This window comes from Trachurus japonicus, chromosome 21 (assembly GCF_045865225.1).
Source record: "Trachurus japonicus isolate A0001 chromosome 21, Traja_1.0".
NCBI lineage: Eukaryota > Metazoa > Chordata > Actinopteri > Carangiformes > Carangidae > Trachurus > Trachurus japonicus.
In genome coordinates, this window is record NC_140927.1 from 27,176,701 (window position 1) to 27,186,820 (window position 10,120).

General features: G+C 42.5%; 1 protein-coding gene across 1 annotated transcript in view; it reads right to left on the bottom strand.

Moving 5' to 3' along the window:
• The window catches only part of zmym2 (zinc finger, MYM-type 2), a 47,159-nt gene extending 41,656 nt beyond the window's left edge, over nt 1-5,503 (bottom strand). The window contains exon 1 of the mRNA XM_085764348.1: nt 5,359-5,503. The gene's annotated coding sequence lies outside the window, so the exon portion shown is untranslated. The remainder of the gene's footprint in view (nt 1-5,358) is intronic.
• Between the last annotated feature and the right edge of the window lie 4,617 nt (nt 5,504-10,120).

The following is a 10,120-nucleotide window of genomic DNA, read 5'->3' on the forward strand; positions in this document are numbered from 1 at the left end:
TTTATTGTGCTACTAAAAAATGTTGTGTGCTACTAAATTTTTCAGCATGGTAGCACAGTGCTACTTGGAAAAAAGCTTAGTGTCAAGCCCTGTAGAGCTTCATGACTTCAGTTTGTAGGACGTAGTAGATGTGTAATATTACAGGACGGTTTGTAAGTCACACACACACACACACACACACACACACACACACACACACACACACACACACACACACACACACACACACACACACACACACACACACACACACACACACACACACACACACACACACACACACACACACACACACACACACACACACACACACACACACACACACACACACACACACTGAGCTGATGTGCAGATGTCCACATCAGGTGAGACTGACCTTCCCACTGGGCTCAATGACACATCACATGGTCACAAACTGGGACACGTCTTTCTACGACCGGAGATTATTTCTCACAACAAGAATCTGCAGATAAAAAAATAAAAGATAAAAAAAATCTGGAGATGTAAAAGTCCAACAGCCGTCTACATCTACAGCCAAGTGGTATAAATAAATAAAAAATCTGCAGTGTGTGGAAGGAAAGTTCCTTAACTCCATCGCTCGCCTCAAAACTATTTATTTTCCACCTCAGGTATAAAAAGAAAGCAGCTGTGGTGAGATTTAACGTACATCTGCTCCTGATGATGCTCGAAATGTACGTGTTACTAACAACGATAAGAAAAAGGAGGTGAAAAACACAAAAACAACAAAAACGTTAATTTGTAGAGATTAGTCGTCGTTATCTTCACACAAGCAGATGTACAAGAAGTTTGCCTGAAGAGCAGAAATAGAAAAATAAAAAATAAGAAAAATACTGATTTAAATCTAGAAGAGCATGAAAAACAAGACCACACACATTCAGTAGCAGCTTTGGATACAGTTGCGTTCAAGTGTTTGTGTTTCATTCAAGGGCTCCTGACAACAAAATATGCAGAAATGTGATAGTTCAACATTTTGGCAAATTGGCCCATTGCCATAATCCCTATAGTCTTATGAGTAGGTTTGTTACCTTTAACTGTCACGAGCTGCTCAGAGCTACGCTACGGAGGCTCATTATGGGATTTCTTGGTTTCCCTCATCAAACTCATCAAATACACAATCCAACAACTCCACAACGCTCTGGTGGACAAGTTGTGAGCTGCACATTCACCACGCTATGAGATAATAACACAACGTTACCACACAGAGTTGTTGTAGAGGGAAATTCATGCAAAACCGCTGATGCACGTTGCCTTCAGGGACAGTTTTTCATCAACAGTCTCTGTATTTCCCTCTAAAACAACTCTGTGTGGTAACGTTGTGTTATTATCTCATAGCGTGGTGAATGTGCAGGTCACAACTTGTCCACCAGAGCGTTGTGGAGTTGTTGGATTGTGTATTTGATGAGTTTGATGAGGGAAACCAAGACATCCCATGAGCCTCCGTAGCGTAGCTCCGACCAGCTCGCGGCTCTGCTCTGCCGTTCTAAAAATAGCTTGCACCGACAATTAAAAGGTAACGAACCTACTGCTATGACTATAGGGATTATGGCAATGGGCCAATTTGCCAAAATGTTGAACTATCCCTTTAAAATTAAGTGGCAACACTGACGTTTTAATGAGATATTGGCTCAGTAATGTCACAATCTAAACCCTCAAAAGATCAAATATTACACATTTAACTCTTGAATTCACAACAACAACAAGATGCTCAGACCGGGACCAGACCAAACCTGATGCCTAGACTGTTATTACTGACCACTGGAGGAGGCTGCATCTGCACTGAGAGAAAAAAACATCTGTCTAACATGACTAATAATGATAATGATAATAATAATTATAATTATTATTAGCTAAACCACATGCAACATCATTAACAAGTTAATCTAGAGTGGAGACCTCTGTCTTCACTTTGAATTAGAGCCATGCTGCAACTAATGATCATTTCCACCATCGATTAATCATTGTCTTGATGACTTGTTTTGGCTATAAAAGGTCAGAAAACAGTGTTAAAATCTACAACAGTGTCTTTAAATGTCTCATTTTGTCCAACGAAACGTTCACTTAACCACTGTGTAGGACAAACGACTGGAACCCGAGGATTAATAAAGCTGTTCTTCACTGTTTTTACTTCAAAAATTGCCACAATTCATTCGTTTTCTGTTGATCATCTCTCAAGAACTGATGCGAGACCAACAGAAGCTAAAAAAAAACACACACACTTCTGCTTTTAAAAGTCATAATTGGAAGTTAAACTGACGTGAAATATCAGTTGCTTGTATTAAAGTTCATCCATACTTGTTTATGCAACGCCCCCAGCCCCCTCATCCCCCTGCCTGCTGCAAACAAACAGTTTGTTTGTTGTTTGTAAAGATGAGCTACTTGGCTGTGCAACAGTGAAGCTAGAAGAGGAAGAGCTGCACACACACACGGGGACCATGTGACAGGAAGCAATAGTCAAAACAGCATGACATTCAAGATCAATAAGATGTTCTCCACTGTTCAGAAACAGGATGAGACTCCAAACCAGTTCTCCAGAGACTGGACCGACTCTGTGTGTGTGTGTGTAATCTCATGCAACGTTTTATCATAGAGAGGATAGACCAGATGTGTCAGGGTTACAACACATCTGTCAGTGACCGTGTGGTGAACTCGTGTCAATTTATTTTATGTTTTTAAGAGGAGACAGACAGACACCGTCCTCCATGTGCAACACCTCCCTGAAGCCAAACTGCTGCAGCTGCTGCAAAAAATGCATCACAGCCTTCATGATATCACACCAACAGAGGGAAATCTATGTGCAAAGCTCAACTAAACTACCCACTGGTGCTCTGAGGGGGAAAAAATAGCCTGCATGGTCTAGACTCTAGTTCAGTTCAGACTGCAATGCAGAGCTACGAGCCGAGCTGCATTCACGTGGATGAGAGAGGGGAAACGAGGGATCCAGCATTAATGAGCTCTGACATGCAACCTTGCTCCCAACGTCAACACCAGGTGGACAGGACAGAGGAGAGGAGAGGAGGAGAGGAGGAAAGAGGAGGAGGTGGGCCGGCACTGGGGTGCAACTAAACCCAAGACAAGCTGTTAAAACCGGGCCAACATCATCACCACCACCTCACCTCACATAGGTGCTCCTGCTCCTCCACCTATCCAGCAGCAGCACCATCAATTTGCGCATGAAGTTGACATCTCTCTCTCTCTCTCTAGGTGGAGACAGACGTGCGGCTGCGCGTTTGTTTGCGCCACTTGCGCAGATCAGCGACCGAGTTATAGCATATTCATATCAAACGCCGGAGATTATTATATAAGGCTTATGTCACTGGGAAGTGATGCGTAATGCGCAGCAGCCACCAGAGCACCCCCCCCCCCAAGCCCCTCCACCCCCCCTCCCCGAAGCCCCAGCTGATGGGGGGCTAAATCACACACACAGTCCAATTCCGGTTACCTGGCAGCTGAAGGCACAAAAAAAAAAAAAAAAAAACTGAACCGGGACTATTGAGAGCTGAGGAGGAGCTGGAGCTGCTGCTGCTGCTGCTGCTGCTGCTGCTCTCTCTCTCTGAAATGTTAGAAACCAGCACACAAGGACGGACGGACGGACTGCCGGGCTGTACCAAAAGGCTTTGAGGGGCCGGTCCAGCCCCCAGCCCCCCCACCACCACCACCACCCCCCCCTCTGGTTGTGCCCTTGATTATTAACAGCTGAGCCAGAAGAAGCGCGGACCACCACCACCACCACCACCAGCAGCAGCACAGCGCCAGATCCCGTCCATGTCCATGCAACAACAACCCGGTCATTATCTCTCGACCTGATCCGAGCTTCTCCTCCTCCTCCTCCTCCTCCTCTCCTTTACCCCTCCAAAAAAAAAATAAACTTGACTTTTTTCTTTTTGTATAAAGAGCATGTCCAAAACTTTCAAGCACGATTATTCCATTATTATTAAACAGAACCGGTTCACTACTACCTGTGTTGTTGCTGCTGCTGCTGCTGCTGCTGCTGCTGCGTAACTCTTCCATAAATAACCCGGGTAATAAATGATGAGAGTGGGGTAGCCTATTAAGCCCGGCTTGGTTTGGTTGGGTTTCCAAGTAGTTGGGAGGAAGGAGAAGGAAGGAAAGGGGAGGGAGGAAGGAAGGAGGAAGGAGAAACAACGTGGTCCAGGGTGTTCCGTTCCGTTCCGTTCCGCTCCGCTCCCACCCCCCCTTTGCTCTAACTAACCCTTCTTCTTCTTCTTCTTCCTGGCGCAAACAGCCATTGGATTAGCGGCGGATCGAGGGGAGGAGAGCACACACACACACACACACACACAGAGAGAGAGAGAGAGACCTCTGCGCCATTGTTGAATTAGTACCACAACTTATTCGCATCAAATAGATCGTTGAGGGGAGTAAAAATAGACTCAGTAACCATCAATAACACAACACCCCCCTCTCTTTGCGGTGGCAACGTGGGGCTTTTTTCTTTCTTTTTCTTGTTTTTAAAACTACACAACACTACCTACCCCTCCAAAAAAACGTTTTTTTATGATACCTGTGACGCCCAGTGGGGGGGGGTTAATTGGAAAGTTACTCCCGCACCACCACCACCACCACCACCACCACGGAGGAGGAGGAGTCCATCATCCACCACCACCACCCCGGCGGCCTGGCGCAATCAGTGTCGGTTACCAACGGCCGTCGCTAGGGGCGCCACCGCGCGTCCACGTTCACGTTACGTATCACATGAACTGCCTTCATTTGTGTGTGTGTGTGTGTGTGTGTGTGTGTGTGTGTGTGTGTGTGTGTGTGTGTGTGTGTGTGTCATGCGGTGGTAAACAACAGGGGGGCTCGAACCACCGACCGACCGACCGACCGACCACCGCGCTGTTTACACCGAGTTAACGTAACGTGACCCCAAAACACAACACAACACAACACCGGTACAGGTAGCTAACTACCACAACCCCCCCCCCCCCCACGACCACATACATACCCCCCCCCCTACACACACCACCACCTCCTCCTCCTCCTCCTCCTCCTTCCCCAGCGGAAAACAGCGCTGCCTGCCGTCCGCCATTAGGGAGCCAACGTGAACAATAACTGGAGACCAACGGCTGCAACTGCTACCAACGGCTGAATCTGTCCCCACATTAACTGCTTCATGCTCCCTAAACGTGCTCCCTCCTCGCCCCGGTGTCAGCCCCCCCGAGGGGAGAGCCGCTGCCTGCCTGCCTGGGCATCCGCCGGACGGTCGGACGCCCCCTTTTTTTTTTTTTTGCACAAGTTCCCGAAACTTTAGACTGAATTAATTCGTTAAGAGTTGTAATTATAAGGGGAGGGGGGGGGGCGTCTGTGTGTTGCTCTTACCGGAGGACAGCTCGAAACGGTGAAGCGCCACTTTTGTGCCTTGACATTAATCCCGGGGAGCGCGTGCGCACAACGTAGAACTTTCCACTTTCGTTCCGAAGATCGTCCGCGGAGAAGATGTGTCACTCCGTCGGCCAACGGCGAGACGAGACGAGGAGGAGGATGTCTCACTCCGCTCAGTCAGTCAAAGCAGGAAACACCATACAGCACCAGATGTTTAGCATTTTAGATAGATAGATAGATAGATAGATAGATAGATAGATAGATAGATAGATAGATAGATAGATAGATAGATAGATAGATAGATAGATAGATAGATAGATAGATAGATAGATAGATAGATAGATAGATAGATAGATAGATAGATAGATAGATAGATAGATAGATAGATAGATAGATAGAGATTAGTATGTATTGGTGCTAGGCTTGTTAGCTTAGCTTTTAGGCTATGTTGTTTCTAGGCTATTATAGCATTAGTTAGCACTTAGCAACTTTCTTAAGAATGTAGTTTCTTATCTAGGCTAGTTACAATTTGTAGTTTAAAAATTGCCTTGTTGAAGATGTTTTTTTGTTGTTGTTGTTCTTGTTGTTCGGAAAAGGGGTAGGCATAATAAGCACAAGCTTCAGCCTACAACTTCTGAGTAGCTAAATCTCATTTGTTGGGGGGGAGGGGGTTAAATGCTAATCAAATAAACTAAACTAAACAAGCAAGGCTTGGTGGCTTAATTTGTTAACTAGTTAATGGTTCAGCAAATGCATTAACGTTAGGTTGGCCGTACTGCGAGACACAACAGCTCCTAGCTGTGCTAATTATGCTAAAAAAAAAAAGAAAAGAAAAAGAGTGTACAGTAGAGAAAATGAGTGTGTGATTTTTGCCTTTATTTCACTCCATCAAATGTAAATTAATTCATAACCTTTATGATGATATTATTTCTGTATTTTTTTTTTATATATATATATTCTCTCTTTTTCTGTGAAAATAAACTTACCATTAAAAACTATAGACTGTCCATTTCTTTGTGTGGGAGCAAACTTACAAAATCAGCAAGGGAACATACTTATTTTTCCCACTGTATATTAGGCTAAGTCTCAACTCTGCAAACACTGCACTGCTACTTTTGGATGAGATAAGGAGGAAGTAATGTGCAGCCAAGTTGGCAACAGCAGGGCAGCTCACTAGATAAGTAGATAGATGGATTCAGATTTATTGTACAGTGTGATATAGTCAGTTCATTAGGTACACTAAACTAAATATAATGCAGTCCAATCCTACCTTTATATGTGTTGCCTTCTCTTATGTTGACAGGGGTTCCTATTATTTTGATCACCCCTACTCAACTTAAACAAAAAAAGACATAAAATGACTATGAAGAGATGCAAAATGACCAGAGAAAAGAAAAAATATGTGCAATGTGACTATAAAGAAACCCAAATAAACTTCAAGGAGATGAAAGACAAACACAAAACACACAAAATCCCTACCTAAGATGCAAAATAACTGCAAATAAACACAAAACAACTAGAAGAAGACACTAAATGACTGCACAGACACACAAAATGTAGACACAGAGACATAATTTGACGCATTTTGAGACCCAAAGTGTCCACAAAAAGATGCAAAATGACAACAATGTGTTGCAAAACAACTACAAAATCACACAAGCTGCAGACACACCAATGGTCTATAAAAATGAGGCAATATGACTACAAAGAGGAGCAATGTGCAATTTACAAAAACACTGGGTATGGCTCTTTAAGTTCATCTTGCATACATATGCTTTACGTATGTTGCAACCAACGTGGCGGCAGAGTGAGACCTCTCTCATTTACTATTCTCTTTGAAGGCATCCATTCGTATTTCTTAATTTCTTTTCCTTTTTTTCAGGGTTCACGCAAGCGCACAAGGAGCAATCAGCGGTTTCATGGCTGGCAATTAAAAATGCTCCATTAAGCCGAGTTAACCTCGCCGATACGTATCATACTGATATCAAACTGACTCCAGATCAGCAGGGAAAATGACACACAGTGTAATGATGATGATGTAGGGGGTACTTTGGGTCCAGGCGCTTAAAAAACAAGACCCGCATTGAAGCTGAAGCTGAAGCTCGGTCCAATCAGGAGACAGAATCCGGGTTGAGAGAGTTCATGTTCTCGGCTCTTGTCGGTGCAACAACATCGGGTTTCCTCAACGTTAATTTCATCCAGACATGAGTCGGAGCGCAGAGCGACCAATAATAAAGGGCCCGGGGAAATAACTAATAATCACATTAAAGAGTAAAAAGGGAGAAAGAAAAAAAAAAAGTCACTGTTACATAAGTTCAAAATGAAGTAACAAACATGTTAAAGTGCGAGTTCAACAGGCCAGGTGACAGAGAGGTGTGTGTGTGTGTGAGCAGGAAACAACAGGAGGAGATGGTTTTTTATTATTATTATTATTATTATTATTATTATTATTATTATTATTATTTATGTAGCCTATTATTATCTCAGAGGCACAAAAAACTCCCAATTGAACTGATGGTTTGCGACGTTGCCCAATATGGCGGATCAGGTGCGTTCAATTGTCACACCGACACGTGCGTGCAGCTCGGGCTGACGTCATGGCTCGGCGGTCTGTGATGTGGTGCGGTGCAAAAAAAAAAAAAAAAAAAGAGGTTAGTGATTCATTTATTACGAACCTCTGATAATAAACATAAGATGGTTTGTCAACCTGGAGGGAAACAAAAAAACAAAGTGTTGCGGTGCAGGAGGAAACGCAGCCCCGCATCATCATCATCATCACCGAGCTTCACCGGATTAAAGGCGCCGAGCAGCGGGGTGGAGGGGGACGTGACCGGGAGGGGGTGTCGGTGTCGGTGTCGGTGTCGGTCGGCAAAGAGACGGAGATGAACGTGTTAATAAATGACGTGTTTATAATTGAATGCGTTAATAAATGACGCCATGATGACTTCATCTCATCTCCATGTGGCTTCTCCTCTGGTGTTATAGGCCAGTGCCTGTTTTTATTCCGTCACCACTGCCTGTAGACCTGTAGCCTATCTATTCTATTTCTATCTCATTTAGCCTACAGGGACTTTTAATTGTCATATTCTTATTGATGTAGCATATTTATCATCTGTGTGTGTTGCTTTTCTCTCATTCTTTTCTAGGCTACCTGTATGTTGGAGTTACTGTTTCATGGATTAATGAATTATCTTATACTGTTACAGTACAAAGCACTTTCTGCCCAGGCTATGTTAATTGTACATTTTGGTGGTTGAGAACTGCAGTTTAAAGGGTTTATAATCTAAATTTTATTATTTTTAATGGTTAATGCATCATTTCCTTGTAGCTAAAACCAGTGTTTGGGAGGACAAATTGTTTGTCATTTAGTGAAGAATAATTGATCTAAAATATAACTGTTGGTTAGTAACACCCAAATCTACTTATGAACATGTTATTAACATTTACAAGTTTTTATTTATTAATATTTACAGCAACAAGTGATTGGTTGACTTCTTTTATTGATGTTTATAAACTGTAAACATGATGACTTGTTATAAAGAATAAACTCTCAGGTGTTTATTGAGCTCTACCTGCATTTATATACTGTGTGTTTTATGACACGGATGCAACACAACAGGAACCTTTTCACTTCATGAAAAGTCATTAAAAGTTATAAAAACAATACTAACCTGAAGATCAGCGTCCTGCTGGAGGAGAATCTACAACCTGGCAACCCAAAATCTGTTCTTATTTATGACTGTAATGACAGATCTAAAATGCCTCTCGTAAACAAGCTATTAAACATTAATGAACCCACTAATTACATCATATAACTGATGTCAGTATTGATCTCAATCAGTGTTGTTAGATGACATCATTTCTTATACGTTTTGCCCGTGTATCAGCTGCTGTACCTGCACAATATCCATTTTATTTCTACTCTATTCTCCACTATAACACATTTCTGAGGGGAATCTCAGCCTTATGTCACTGTATTTACATATAAACACACAATAAATGAACAATAAAGACGTCTGGCTCTTCTGTTTCTCATGATTCAGACTCTGTGAGCTGTTTCCACCAAAGACGAGTTTCTCCTCCAAACTTCTCACATGGCTTCAATTAAACCACGTGAGAAGTTGTTGTTTTTTTTTCCTTCTTCATGTTTTCTCAAACTGTATTTGAGGTTCTGTGTGGGGCAGAACCTCAAATTATAGAACAATAATACAGATTTGTGTATCAGGACTTTTTGTTGTTGTTGAGGTTTATCTTTACAGTCCTGTGACCTCATTTGGGAACCATGTGACCAACTGTGTGTAGAATAATAAAACTCCAAACTCCACCTGCTGCATCAGTGTTAATTATGTAATAGGCCTAATGTAAATACTCATAAGGTGTGTAGATGAAGCAGATGTTTCTGGACTTTCACTGTAATCGCTGCTCCTATAGTGTTAAGTTTACTTCATGAAACTTACACAGTGAAAAATGTTATTAGTCAAATATTTTCACTGATATTTTGGAAAACACGAACATCACGGTGGCATGAGGAACATACAGAACACATGTTATACACACAAAGCTTGCAAATTATTATTATTTTTTTTTAAGTATATTTTTTGGCTTTTTAAAGCAGAAGTAAGTGATATATTTGTGTTAATCTAAGTCTTAAATAGTTGTATCTTCCGACAGCAATCACTTCTATAGAGTGTTTGGTCTGAAACACGGGTCTGTCAGTCACTCTGCTCTGCTCTGAGCCCAGGAGAAAACTTTCCTTGTA